Source organism: Plectropomus leopardus, chromosome 16 (assembly GCF_026936395.1).
Source record: "Plectropomus leopardus strain MGB_pleo_1.0 chromosome 16, ASM2693639v1, whole genome shotgun sequence".
Lineage (NCBI taxonomy): Eukaryota > Metazoa > Chordata > Actinopteri > Perciformes > Serranidae > Plectropomus > Plectropomus leopardus.
In genome coordinates, this window is record NC_142191.1 from 7080207 (window position 1) to 7093276 (window position 13070).

Here is a 13070-nt window from a genome sequence, read left to right on the forward strand (position 1 = left end):
TTTTTGGCTTTATATCGATTTGACCTTTGTGTTTTATTGTTGCAAATTAAATGCAAGACAGAGCCACAGTTGGTTGCTGTGCCATAACTTAGGATATGGTTGCTTTCTGATATTGAACATGGAAGGATACAAAGTTATGATTGTTATTCCTCAGCGCCAGTATGTTGCATTTCATTTCAACATTTCAACATTTCAGAACCAGTGCTGGTGAAATCTTGCTTAATAGTGACTGCTGTGGTGCGTGCGTGCCTGCACAGGCGAGTGTTTGCATAAAGTGAAAGAAGAGACCCTTTATTAGCTTTAATCGGGCTTTCATAATGCAATGCCTACCCTGGTACTGACCTCATGGCACATTACAGATTAGAACAGAAATGATTTGTCGATCAACATTAACCCTTTAATCCCTGAGCAAACTGGTGTGATTTCTTTTGAAAATGTGAAAAAAAGCCAAGGAATTACTTTGTGAGAAATGTCCTGTAAATTGCGAGAAATAAGTAGACTTTTAAAAATTATTCTTATAAAAAGTATATCACGTCATTTATCATTTTTCGGTATTTAAAATTATATTACGGAATTATTATAATTTTTTTAAACATTTTTTAATTTCTTTCTTTCTTTCTTTTTTTCTCTACAAATTACAAATGGCTTATTGCCTTCTAATTTTTTTCAAAGAAATCAAGCCAATTCACCTAGGTTTTAAAGGGTCAGTCTCCTTTGTTAGAACACTGAATATGAACTGCCGTTGATTAATCAAGTTGATGAACAACAGTTAAATAAGAAACTGTTGTTTGCAGCCTTAAATCGTTTGATTAACTGTATGCATGTGAAGGTACACAGTGGTCTGAGCAGTCCATATATAGATCTGGCTCAGTCTGTGGCACCTGCTCATATAAATGTGCCAAACATTCCTATTTTCTTGCCTTGTCCTCAGAGGACTGTGCTCTTGGAAATAACTCCCTACCCACAATCTGTTTGTACAGCCGGAGGCTTATTAACAGCATACTTGTGAAGATTTTGTCAGTTTGAACATTTACCTCAGCCCAAGGAGTGATTAGCCCCCATCTAATGAGGGATTGTTTGTTTAATCTAAAGGTTTTTTGTTAGTTCACACTCCACTTTCAAATTTATAATTATTGCCCAGGGCGCTGTCTGAGCTCTTGTCACCATGTCAACAAAGTGTGCAGTGTACATTTGTGGTGCACTTTGTACGGGCTCACCTTCTGAGTCAGACATTACAGTACAGGAGCCAGTACAGATCTGACAGTGCAACCCAGAGAAACATAAATATGGCCTTTATGATAAGTATGTGCAATGCATATGTCAATTATAACCACGGGATGGGTTATTCTTACCACAGGGATAATGTAACGTATTACAGATTTCCAGTGTTGTGCTACAAAAGCAGTTTTATGGGCCATACCAGTAAATATATATAGCATAAAAATAAACGAATCACAAAAATATCAAGTAGAAGCAAACTTCTAATACATGGATTGAAATCAGTTTTCTTGTGCTGCTCAAAGACACCTTTGACACGCATTTAAAACTCAGAAGCATTTGAAAATTGCTTTGATTTCTTTTGAAAACATGGAAAAAAGGCAAGGAGGAACTTTTTAGATGTCATAAATATATATATATACGTATATATATATGTCATTTTCTTCTTTGTTTTTATTTCTTGCTTTTTGATGTTGCCCTTTTTCAAGAAATTTTCTTGTCATTTTTATTGAATGTCTCACTATGTAATTGATCAATTAATTAATTTATTCATTTATTTTGGCTATTTCTTGTTAAGTTGCTTTTTAAAGAAATCAAGTGAATTTGCTATGGTTTCAAGAGGTTAAGTATGAAACAGTAACATACCTTTTGATGAAATATTAATTATTTATGGTAGAACACATAAAAAGGAATTTATTTTCTAATAAGTCAAGGAATTTGTTTTGCAAATGTTTTCTTGGTGCATACCGGTCCTCTTATATCAGGACTGTATGTTTTACCAGCATGGTTATGCACCAGGAAGTCATAATTCCATATATCACATCACATAACGAGCAATATGACCAGAGATAAGTCTTGATATGCTCACATGTTCATTTTCCTTTTAATGATCTTGTAAGTGCATGTGCCTGAGGTCACGTAGGATCACTATTTTAGGTCACAGCAATTTTGCATATTAATATTTAAAGCCATAGTGACAGCACTTTTCCAGCTGATGAGCGCAGTGGATATTCAGTACAATGCTATATTTCAGTGTTTTCAGTACATAAACAATACATTTGTTGCAGAGAATAGAGAATGTAGAAACCAATAAGTCCTCCGAACTACCTCAAAATTCACCACACTGATGGCCAAACTGGAAGACACTTTGCTCATTGGTACCTCACAAAACCCTTAGAATAAGATCATTAAAAATGATTCACATTTTGTGTAATTTGCTGCACTGCTATGGTTAAAGTGGGTTTAGACAATGAAACTGTGGATATAGATTGTGTTTGTCCATGTCTCTAAAAATCAGTTGGTTAAGGTTAAGACTTAGAAAACTAGTAAGGTCATGGTAAAGATAAGAATTACGTGATTAAAGGGTAACTGCACAATTTTTCAATCTGGGCCCTTTTTTTTCCATGTTCTTATAGTGACTAATGGGAATAACAATTTTTGAAATTGTTCCAGTATTGGAAGAAAGCGGGGCAGCCAAAAGACCTATCAGTGCATCAGTGCATTTGTACACTTCCTGTTCATGTCCACTAAAAGTGTTTTTACCTCTGATAGGCTCAGATTATTATTCTTAGCATCTGACAACATTATAGTAACAATCCCTAAAGAGAAAGATTTCTTTGTTAAAGAGTAAGATCCAGAAACAGCCCCAAAATAGCTACCACAAGACCCACCAGACTCCATTTATATAAACCATAATTTAAGCGTGTATAGAGCCAGCATATTTTCTCGTCTAACTGGGTGAATTAGGAATTTATCTCAACCAAACCAGAGCTGGTGATTGTTGGAACAGTGAGAGAAAACCCAAGATGGTTTTTATGAGTTTTATTTTGTTTCTGTCAGCACTGAATGAAGTATGTTTATTCATGATAAAATTACTGATTATTTAAATGGAGTCTGGTGGATTTGGCAAGAGTGATTTCGGGGCTGTTTCTGGTTAAACAAAAATGATCTTACTCTTCAATAATATTGTCAGACACTGAGAATAACAATCTGAGCCTGTCAGTGGCAAAAACGAGCTCTTTTATTGGATGTTAGTACGCAAATGCTCTGAACGGTCACATTGCAGCCTGTTTGCCAGCTGTAGCCACCTCACTCAATGCTAAAACAATTTCAAAAATTGTTAAAAACATGATAAAATAGGGTCTGGGTTTAAAGATACAAAGGTTAGGGGACAATCAGGGTCATATATAAAAATAAAAAAAAACTGACAGTATTTGTTATGAAACCCAGTGTCCTCCTGAGCTCTGCTGGAACAATATTCACATACATCCAGGCCTCCAACGAGTCCTTTTTTTCCACTGTGAGCTGTGCACTGTGTACTTTATCGTTTTTAAGAAACTGGAAACAAACAGTGGTCTACTGTGTCAACGTCACACAGTTTTTCCTCCAAAAGGTCAATAAGTAACATCCCTCTAATGAAATTACTTTTGATGTTATAGTGCCCTTTTATACTCTTATCTCAGTTGTCTCTTCTTTGAGTTTCACACTCATAATAAAACCCAACGATGCTTCCAGCGGATGATCTTTGTCTTCCAATAATTAAGTAGTTATGGGGGAAAAAACAGATTCTCATTTTTATGTTTCCCAATTATGCATAAAGTTTCTGTTACTCTGCAACTTTACCAAGTTTGCTTTACGCCTAAAAAAATCTACAGTCTGGTGTCACTGGAGTTTTCACCTCAGTGAAGATGTAACAGTTTCATCATCTCACAAAGTCTGAGCACAGTTTAAACTGTTGTGTTGCAGAGAGCGTCCTTACTAACTATCGAGGGAAATGTGGAATTTATCTACAGCTTATATCTGGATCAACACATGTTTTGAATATTTTGGGTTTCCTTCCCATCACAGCTTTCTGCCAAAGTGTCGTCGGAGTCAAGAATCTCCTGCGTGTTTGTGAGCGAGTGACCCGGTCTGAACCCTCCACCGTTGCACCAGGCTGTCAGAGCGAGTAGGCGATCAGAGATGCCAGCATCAAGGCTGCTGAAAGGCTCGCTCCCGGCGCTGCGTGACGGCTCCCTCCGTTTACCTCTCTCCTATTCTTATATCTGTTCTTTCTGTTTTTCTCCTTCTTTTTCTCCTCTTCTCTCCCAGTTGTCCTTCGCTTTACTGCTGTTTCTTCTGTTCGTGCTTTCTCTGTTCTCTCCATGCCAGCTCATTATTTTGCCTCGCAAAGCATTCTTCTTTCTCACTTCTCACTCGCGTTTCTTCGTGTACTCCATGGACCCTTGTATGGTTTAATTCAGTTCACTTTCTCAAGCACTTCCTGTGGCTTGTTATTGCTCCTTTAAGCATAGACTGGTTGTTAATGATGCTGGAGCAGCAGCGGCTGTTAAGACACATCAAATCAGCATTACTTATCAGTATTTGAAGTGAGGGCTAGTGCGGATTCCCTCATGTTGTGCGTGCTGTTACGGGTGGTCTGGCCTTCTGGTTCAGAAGCCAATGCGATGTGTGTGGCTGTGAAAAGTGATGTGTTTTCCACCTGGGCAGTGTTTGTCTCAGTGTGTTTTGGTCCAAACATCAGTCAAGGTCTGAGGCCAATTTAAATGGCTTTCGTACAAAACTTTCTCCCTTCACTTCCTTCCAGGCATTCGATGGCCTGAATTAACATACTGCATTATTGTAGCCCAGAGCATCTGTATGCAACAATCAGAGCATATCTATGGTTCTGTCGGAGCTGGAATTGCCTGCACAAGGCTCTTGAACAATAGCAGCAGAGCTAACAATGTAAACATGGGGAAGAAATGAAGGCTGGTCGTTATGTGTGCTTTTGTTGCCTAAAAATAACCACATTGGAATGTAAACAGCAGATGCATAAGGATATCTAGAGCTTTCGGTATAGAAGCAGAAGTCCACTGAAAAATGGCAACGTGACGATCTGAGAATGAGAGCGGGTTGCATTATCGGTGATAACCATCTTATAAGTACAGTGAACAGTGGCGGCAATTACTTAGCCCGTAGGATACAGACAGGAACTCATATGTACTAATACACACACGTGGCCAGAACGTCTACCACGACAAAGATAAGAGAAGCTCTGATTACAACACACACAGAAAGAGCGACGTTATTCTCTGCACAGGACACCATTAACAGCTGTTTACTGCTATGTTAATGCTCCAAATGTCACAAATTGTTCCTTTAACTCACAGTAATGAGGTCATGTTATCCTTAATCCACATATGAGCTGTTTTTGTCACATATTCTTGGCCAGGTTTTGCATGTCCCTCTGCTCCTCATAAAAAATTCTAGTGTGCATATACAGTACGTATATGTGTTCAATCCTAATCAGATTACCTCATTTTATTTCTCTCTAAACCCTGATCTACCTCGGTCCTGCTTGAGAGAATTCTCACTCTGAATATCTGCTCCTTAGCAGCTGATAGCTCGCCTCCCTGCCTGCCTCCAGCCTGTGCACCATCTGTCATCTTGTACACCAGATCAAGTGACAGTAGGCTGAAACAATCACCAAACTAAAAGAGGATTATATGTCACCGACGTCTTTCACACTTAATTGCTGCATTATTATCACTGGCCCTTCACCTGTCTCCTGTTACAGAGACAAAAAAGTCAAAAGTAAATATACCATGGGTGTGTTGTGTTGTGTAGACCTATACGGCTCAGATTGACTTGACCCTCACTAAACTGGAGCCAGACTAACATGCAGTCCATTATGGCTGCTTCCAAGTGACAGTTGGGGGGAATCAGTTCCACTCATGTTGCCATCCCTACAATTTTCTGCATTGTTCAGCTTTCCCAACGTGTTTATATACGACTCTTGTGATTTTCAACAAGCACAATTGTTTCTTTTGCAGAAAGTCTGGTGATATGTTCCTGCACTGCATGTAATTTGTAGGGAGGTGGTTGGGTAGGTTTGGAACAAACTGTTTTAGACAACATGTTGTCCAACCACATCTGGAAGAAAAGGTGTTTATTGCTGTTTGCAACAACCTCATTAAAAGGTGGGGTAAAAAGCCTGCAGTCATAGCAAGGGTTCAGATTATGTAATAAATAAACTGAGCACATACTTGTGGGCAATCTTTCCTCGAAAGCATTCATGGTGTTGCACTTATGGGGCGTTTCCACCAGCAGGTCAGTTTGGTTCAGTTCAGTTCAGTTCAGTTCAGTACATAGTTTTTATTGTTTCCATTGTGAAAAGTTGTGGATGAAATCTGTAGTACCTTTGGAACCATCTTGAGTTAGAAACGCTGCAGTGCAGCACCGGTCAGTAGAGAATCAACACACTGTGCTCAGGGCTGAGCTGTGGCTGGTTAAACCACCTTTCAAACCGCAAGTTTTTCATACATTAGTTAACTATAGATATAAAACACATTAGTTTTAAGTTATGCAATAGTTGCAGTTAAGTTTTAGCAACAGAAGATCATTTTTGGGTTAATTTTGTATGTTTACTATGTAACGTAACAAAGCAGCAGAATGGGCTGGTTTAGAAACTCACTAAACCTTCTCCTTGAACACATTGGATATCAATAATGAAACTAATTTCCCACTTGAGTTTGCTATGGTCTTGGCTTTCTATCAGAATCTGAATCTGAATCAGGTCTATTGCAAAGTAGATTTTTAAATCCTTTCGTTTGCCTTTGTTTTTTGGTGCATTACAATAAAGATAGAACAAGGGGAAAAATTACAAAGTACTGCAAGAGTTAAAAGAAAAACTATAGAAATGTTGAAAATGAAAATATGAAAAACATGTTTTAGTTCATTTGTGCAGAAATGTTCAAAATATCATCTGTGAAATGTGAGAAAGTTCACAGTATAAAATATAAACATAAGAAAACAAATCCCATATTGGTATTTGTACATATTTAATGAAGTGAAACTGCACAGGATGTCCCCACAGAAACCTGGCTCTGTGCCAGTGATTCAAACATGAACATAAGTGGTGCTGTAATTGGATGTGACAGTAACGATACAGGGAGGTGTATTGATTTATGCAAACTTCCCTGTATGTCTCCTTAACTCCTCTTCAGTGTAGATAAATTCGGATTGGTGGGAATGCGTGTGTTTACTGCCACACTTCTGCAATGAGTAAAGGTTTTTAGGAATTTATGCTCAGCTTATGAGTTGCTTATTACTGTTTACCTTAACCCTTTGAAATCTGAGCAAATTTGCTTGATTGAAGAAATAAGAAAAAAATAGAAAGAAGTTAGTAAAAAGTAAAAGAAAATTACCTGAAAGTTGTTGTTGTTGTTGTTGTTGTTGTTGTTGTTGTTGTTGTTGTTGTTTTTAAAGAAAGAAAATAAAGACAATGAAGTTTAAAACAACAACAACAAAATGATCTGGGGAAGGTGCCATAGAAAAATGTTAATACTTTGTGAAATAATTTTTAATACATAATTATGATAATCATACATAGAGTTTTTCCCTGTAAAATTAATAAATATTTAATTCAATTAATCAATTTTCCAAAACTTTCAGTTTCTGTAATATGTTTTTTACCAAGTTGATGTTTTTGATGATGTTTTGTTTTTGAAAGAAATTGCACGACTGGCTCAGGGTTTAAAGGTTTAGATACTTGTGAAAAGCATCTGAATGCAAAATACGAAAAGTGATGATGCTCCAGGTTTTACATTGTTAGCCTTGTTGTTTTCCAACACCTCAGACAAGTTGAAAGGCCTGTTTTGAGTTAAATCTTTCTAAGCTGATGTCCAAACCAAGCAGACCAACAAAGTTAAGAATCTTGCTAAATCAGATCATACTCTGGGAATCGAACCAGAACCACCCGCTGCTTCTGCTGTTTCTTTTTTTTTTCTTTCTTGTATAACCATCAAGCAGTTTGTGTCGGAAGCACAAAAAAAAAACCAAAAAGCCAAACTCCCACCAGTGATTAATTAATTAAATAATTGTGAATATGGATCAACTATTAATAGCAGTGATGTAGTGATGTAGCCTAAGTCCTTAATAAACATTGTATCTGATCAGAAGAGCTTTTTAATAACTAACCTCTACAAAACAACAAAGCTAACGTGTCATCATCTCACTTTGATTTGTCTGTAGTTGTCAGCACAAAACCAAAAACTCACTTCATATCTTACATGCTCCGATTGTCAGACAGTTAGCTGGAGAAACAACTTTGGATGATGTGTTTTGTGTAGCTTGTTCTCTCACATCAAAATATCTCTTTTACATATTTTTTTATGAATTGTTTGGATGAAACTCAACACAATGCAATCATTTCTGGAGGTTAATTACATCCTCTGATCCAGCCCGGTCTCATAGAAACATGAAATTGACAGGAAGTCTTAACAATGCGTTATAATGGGCATGATGGCTAATTATTACAATGTGGCCACACAAAAACAATGCTAATGCAAAGTCACTGAGGACACACACATTTAAAATGAGGTGACATGAAATACCCCTCTTAACCCTTTGAGATCACACATTTTGTGCACCTGTTTAACAATAAATGAAAACAAAATCAGTTTCTTCTGTTTTTGACATCAAAATACATTTTAACCTGTAAAAATGTAAAAAGTGTGCTTACATAAGCTAGTGCTAACAAATTTTAACCAATATTATGACATCCAACCATCAAACAATCTGCAACTTTTAGCCAAGGACAGATAAGATGAAGTTATTTAAATAGCAGTGTGTCTTCGAACAAACGTACTTCAAACCGGTAAGTTTTAATTTTTATATAGTTATAATTTTAATGTATATTGAAATCAGCGTTGTTGTGTGACTTTATGTAACTATGCAAAGTGTGTATGTTACATTCCATATGTAGTTATTTTAAGTGAAATCACAATAATTTCAAAAAATTAACCAGGTTTTTTAAACTAACCAAGCGTTATGGTGTTTTTTGTCGTTTTTTTTCCTGCAATGTTACTGCAACTGTTTGTATAAGAGTTTGCATTGGCATTGTTTTTGGTATTGCCAACACATTTTGTTCCCACTACCACGTTATTTCTTGTTATGACGTTTCACTAAAACTGTGTAGTCTGCTTACAGAACTTGGGATTTCATCATAACTAATTAATTCCCCACGAATGACATTACATATGTAACGTAAAGATTCGTACTACTTTAACTAGGTTTGGGCATGTTGTATAGGTTAGGTTAGGTAAGCACATGGTGGGATTACGCTGCACATGGTTATGTTTCCTCCCACCGGCTCTATAGGTGCAGCCCTGCACCTGCAACGTTTCAACTTGATGCTAATCTGTGGCGTATCATGCGGACATGGCAGGTTCTTTCCCTATCATACTTCTGCGGCAGGTACCATCCAACCAGCTGGCCCTCTGGCCGTCCAGTTGCGTATAATAACACCACGAACAGTTTGAGTTGCGGTAATTGACAACTATGGAATGACAACAGGCTGTACAGTTATACATTTTCTTGTAGCTTGTAGCTAACAGTTTTGTTTTTGGTGAAACACTGAAAAAGGTGTCCCGCAAAGATGCATATTGGGTCCCCTGTTATTCACTCTATGGACTAATCTGTTGGTCTGTTGCACTCAGTTGCTGCTGTTACTGTTCTGACTAAGTCAAATTAATTCAAATTTTTTACTGACAATGACAGCATGGAGCTTTATCATGGTCCACAAATAGCACAAGATGAATGCAAATGTTTTGCACTGTTTTGACCTCCTCCACAGGATGGATGCATTGGTTATAAAACTTAATTTGACAGATTTAATTACAGAGCTAATAACTTGCACAGATTATGGACATGGAACTGGTTTCAACTGGTATTGAGCTGAGTTGCTGTGAATCCTGCAACTCATTCCTCTGAGAAAAGTTTTAACTGCTGATCATTAAATGAAATCTTTGATTGTATTAATCAGTCTCTGCATGTTTGATGGCTAATGCTGATCTCAGTCAGACTTCCCAGATAAAGAAACAACTGCATTAGGTTATTTTTGTAAAAGAGAAATTACTTTACCAGTGATGGACAATAATGATTGTGTGTCATCTTTTTTCCAATCGAATACAGAGAACATTTCCACTTAATAGCACTTTTGCTTGTCATTAGGCAGCCTTCAGTGCAAGAAACAAAACAAGCGTAACAAAAACACATTACCAAACACAGCATTTCAGGCAGAATTTGCACTGAGCATCAAAAAGATTTATTCAGCATGTCCTTTCCTCCATTCCTTTGCCAGTTTGTATGAAGTACAATAGCGCCCCCACTCCTCCACCTTCGTCATCACCTATCACTCTACCCTACACTTGTTAGTCATCAGTAAGAGTTCATTTTTCCTCATGAATGCAGCCTCCATCTCTCTCATCTGATGCAAACACATTTGTCCTGTTCTGATTCACTTACAAATACCTATTTCTGTTAGATTGGTTTGTCAGTTTGGTTAGTTTCCATTTTTTGCCAATTAGAACATCATGTCTTCATATTCAAACCCCACTTATGCCCTTGCATCATCTTGCAATAGTTGTATTTTTAATGTTTTCTGTCCACTTCCTTCCTCTCTTTCTCTCCTTCTAGCATCTTCGCTTTTACCCATCTTTCTCATCCCTCCCACCCCTCCATGTTCTCCCGATTGATGCCATCTGAGGTTGCAGGCCCAGGCCGCCGGAGCTGCAAATTTACCCAGCAGCACACGTCACTAACAGGGGAGCGCAGCGCTCCCAAAATAGCCCAAACAGCAATTGGTGAATGGGGGCCCAAGTGGTAGTTACCGAGGACCGATTCTGACAACAAAATGAAGCTTTCCAACATTATGTGAACACCCATCATTTAATGAATCACCCACACAAAACACTGCTGGTTGATTTGTCTCGTGTTTCAGCACTTCTCTGGGCAGCCATCGGAAGTTCATAAGATTATGTTTTGAAACTGGCTTGATTGGTTTTTTCCGCAGTTTTAGGGGCTCTTATTGATCAGATCCCTGAATTCACAACATATGGACAATGCAGAAAACTGTGATGCAGTTAAAAGACATGAAAGGCTCTTGTGATGTGAGTCATGTGCTAGAACTCATCCCACCGATTTGCTTATTAAAATGCCACTGACACAATGTTCAAAACCGGGATAATAATCAGCTGCATGATCTGCTTTGTGCAGTAAGAAGTGATACTATGTTGCTGCCTATTTAAGTTGTCTAAATATCATCCAAAATATGCAGTAATCCAGGTCTCAGCCATTGAGTATTACTACAAACAGGCTGTGCCTTATCACCAGTGGCATGTTATGTGAACAATTACAGCAGCATCGAAGTGTTCCTAATATGCTGTGAGTTAATTGAAAGTATCTGTGAAAAGGTGTCACTCGATTCTAGTCGTTTCACAACCAACCAGCCTGCAAAGAGATCTTTAGATGCTTGCATAATTGCAGGCTGCTGTTGCATAAGGGGGGAAAAGACATGCAGGGTTTAATTAAAAGCAGCTAACAAAGGCAACATTCAGGGGGTTTTCTTGTTTCACAGTACAGTCTGCGATTCTTAGAATTTGGGCTCATTGTGGAAAAGCCTGGTTTATGAAGCTCGGCTTGGAACTGAAATGAAAGCATTTGGATTCAGCAAACTCTGCAGTGTTTCATGCATGGCCAAAACCGTCAACCCTTGTAGATCAGAGGCTGTAAACTACACTGAACTTCTCGCAACCGGCTCCATTAGGTCACTTTAAACAAATTAACTCCAATTAATAACTCTGCGAGTTATAAAACATGATTAAGACTCGAAAAAGTAAGTTCTGCAAAGGTGGATCTGCAGATGCACAACAGCAAATACTGAATATGCAAAAAAGACACTCCTTTTCTGCTTGGTTTGTTGTTTACAGCCTGTAATCCAAAGTCCTGCCACAGGACTGACAGAAACCAGATCTCCGAGGGTCTCACCCAGTATGACCCCACTTCATCCATTGAGTAAATCTGTTATTCGTAAAGCAATTAAATCATTACAGTTGAGTTCTTTATAATAGGGCTTTATTGCACTCATGGTGGGATAAACATGAGCCAATTACACACGTAAAACTGACGAAAACATTAATTTAACACATATCCCATGCAGAGTTTGTAATTGTCAGTTCAGACAACAAGTACCAGAAGAAAGAGGGTGAGAGAGACGGAGCTGTTGCAGCAATGATGTCTGTGGGCTGGCGTTGGCGGTTCACTTAATCAGCTCTTAAAATGTTTCCTGGATTCCACTTGATATTGCTTGTGGGATAATCTGATTCACTCACTTAATTATTTCAACAATAGGCCTGTTTGTCCCTCTTACTTAGAATTTGGAAGGGAATTTAAGAGGTGGCTGCTACAATCAAGAAAGGATGTAACCCAGGGACATTTTTCGGGAATGTCGGGCAGATGGTATCTCGTGCCTCCTTTTTATTTTCCTTTCTCCACACTCATCACTTCCAGCTAAAAATCAAACGCACCTTTATATCGACATACATTTATAGTGCGGTTACTGCATCGTCTTTAATTCACATATTGGGATTACTTAAAGCACAAAGCAGAGCCGTAGCCACGGAGTCAAAATTGACCAAGACCAAATCTGTCCTATACCAGCCCATACTTATATCTGAATATTTACAATTCTGACCTTACTATAAACTACTTATTACACACCCGTATAAATAGTATAATACTTGCTTAATTTTACGGTCATGTTTGGTGCTAGATTCATACAGGAATGTAGCCCCCGTATGTAGAAGGCTTTTGGTATCTTACACAAAAAACACTGACTAAATGGCGGTATTTGACAATTTCGGAATGAGAATGGGCTGAAACTATACACTGCTGTGAATGGGGGCACAGCAAAGCATATTTTAGCCACCTGAAAAGACCCTATGAAAAAAATTTAAGTTTAAGTGTGCGTTAGTTTTGGAATATTATCACTTAACGCTTTACCTTACACACTAACTGATGGAGGCAGTGCA

General features: G+C 38.0%; 1 long non-coding RNA gene across 2 annotated transcripts in view; it reads left to right on the forward strand.

The window, feature by feature from the left end:
* Positions 1-13070, forward strand: part of LOC148186808 (uncharacterized) — an 85460-nt gene that overhangs the window by 68848 nt on the left and 3542 nt on the right. Inside the window, exon 7 of one of the 2 annotated variants that reach the window (XR_015779151.1) lies at positions 4066-7368. The exons of the other annotated variant lie outside the window; for it this stretch is intronic. This is a non-coding gene — a long non-coding RNA (uncharacterized LOC148186808). Of the gene's footprint in view, positions 1-4065; positions 7369-13070 lie in introns of those variants that run through there. 2 annotated transcript variants of the gene reach the window in all.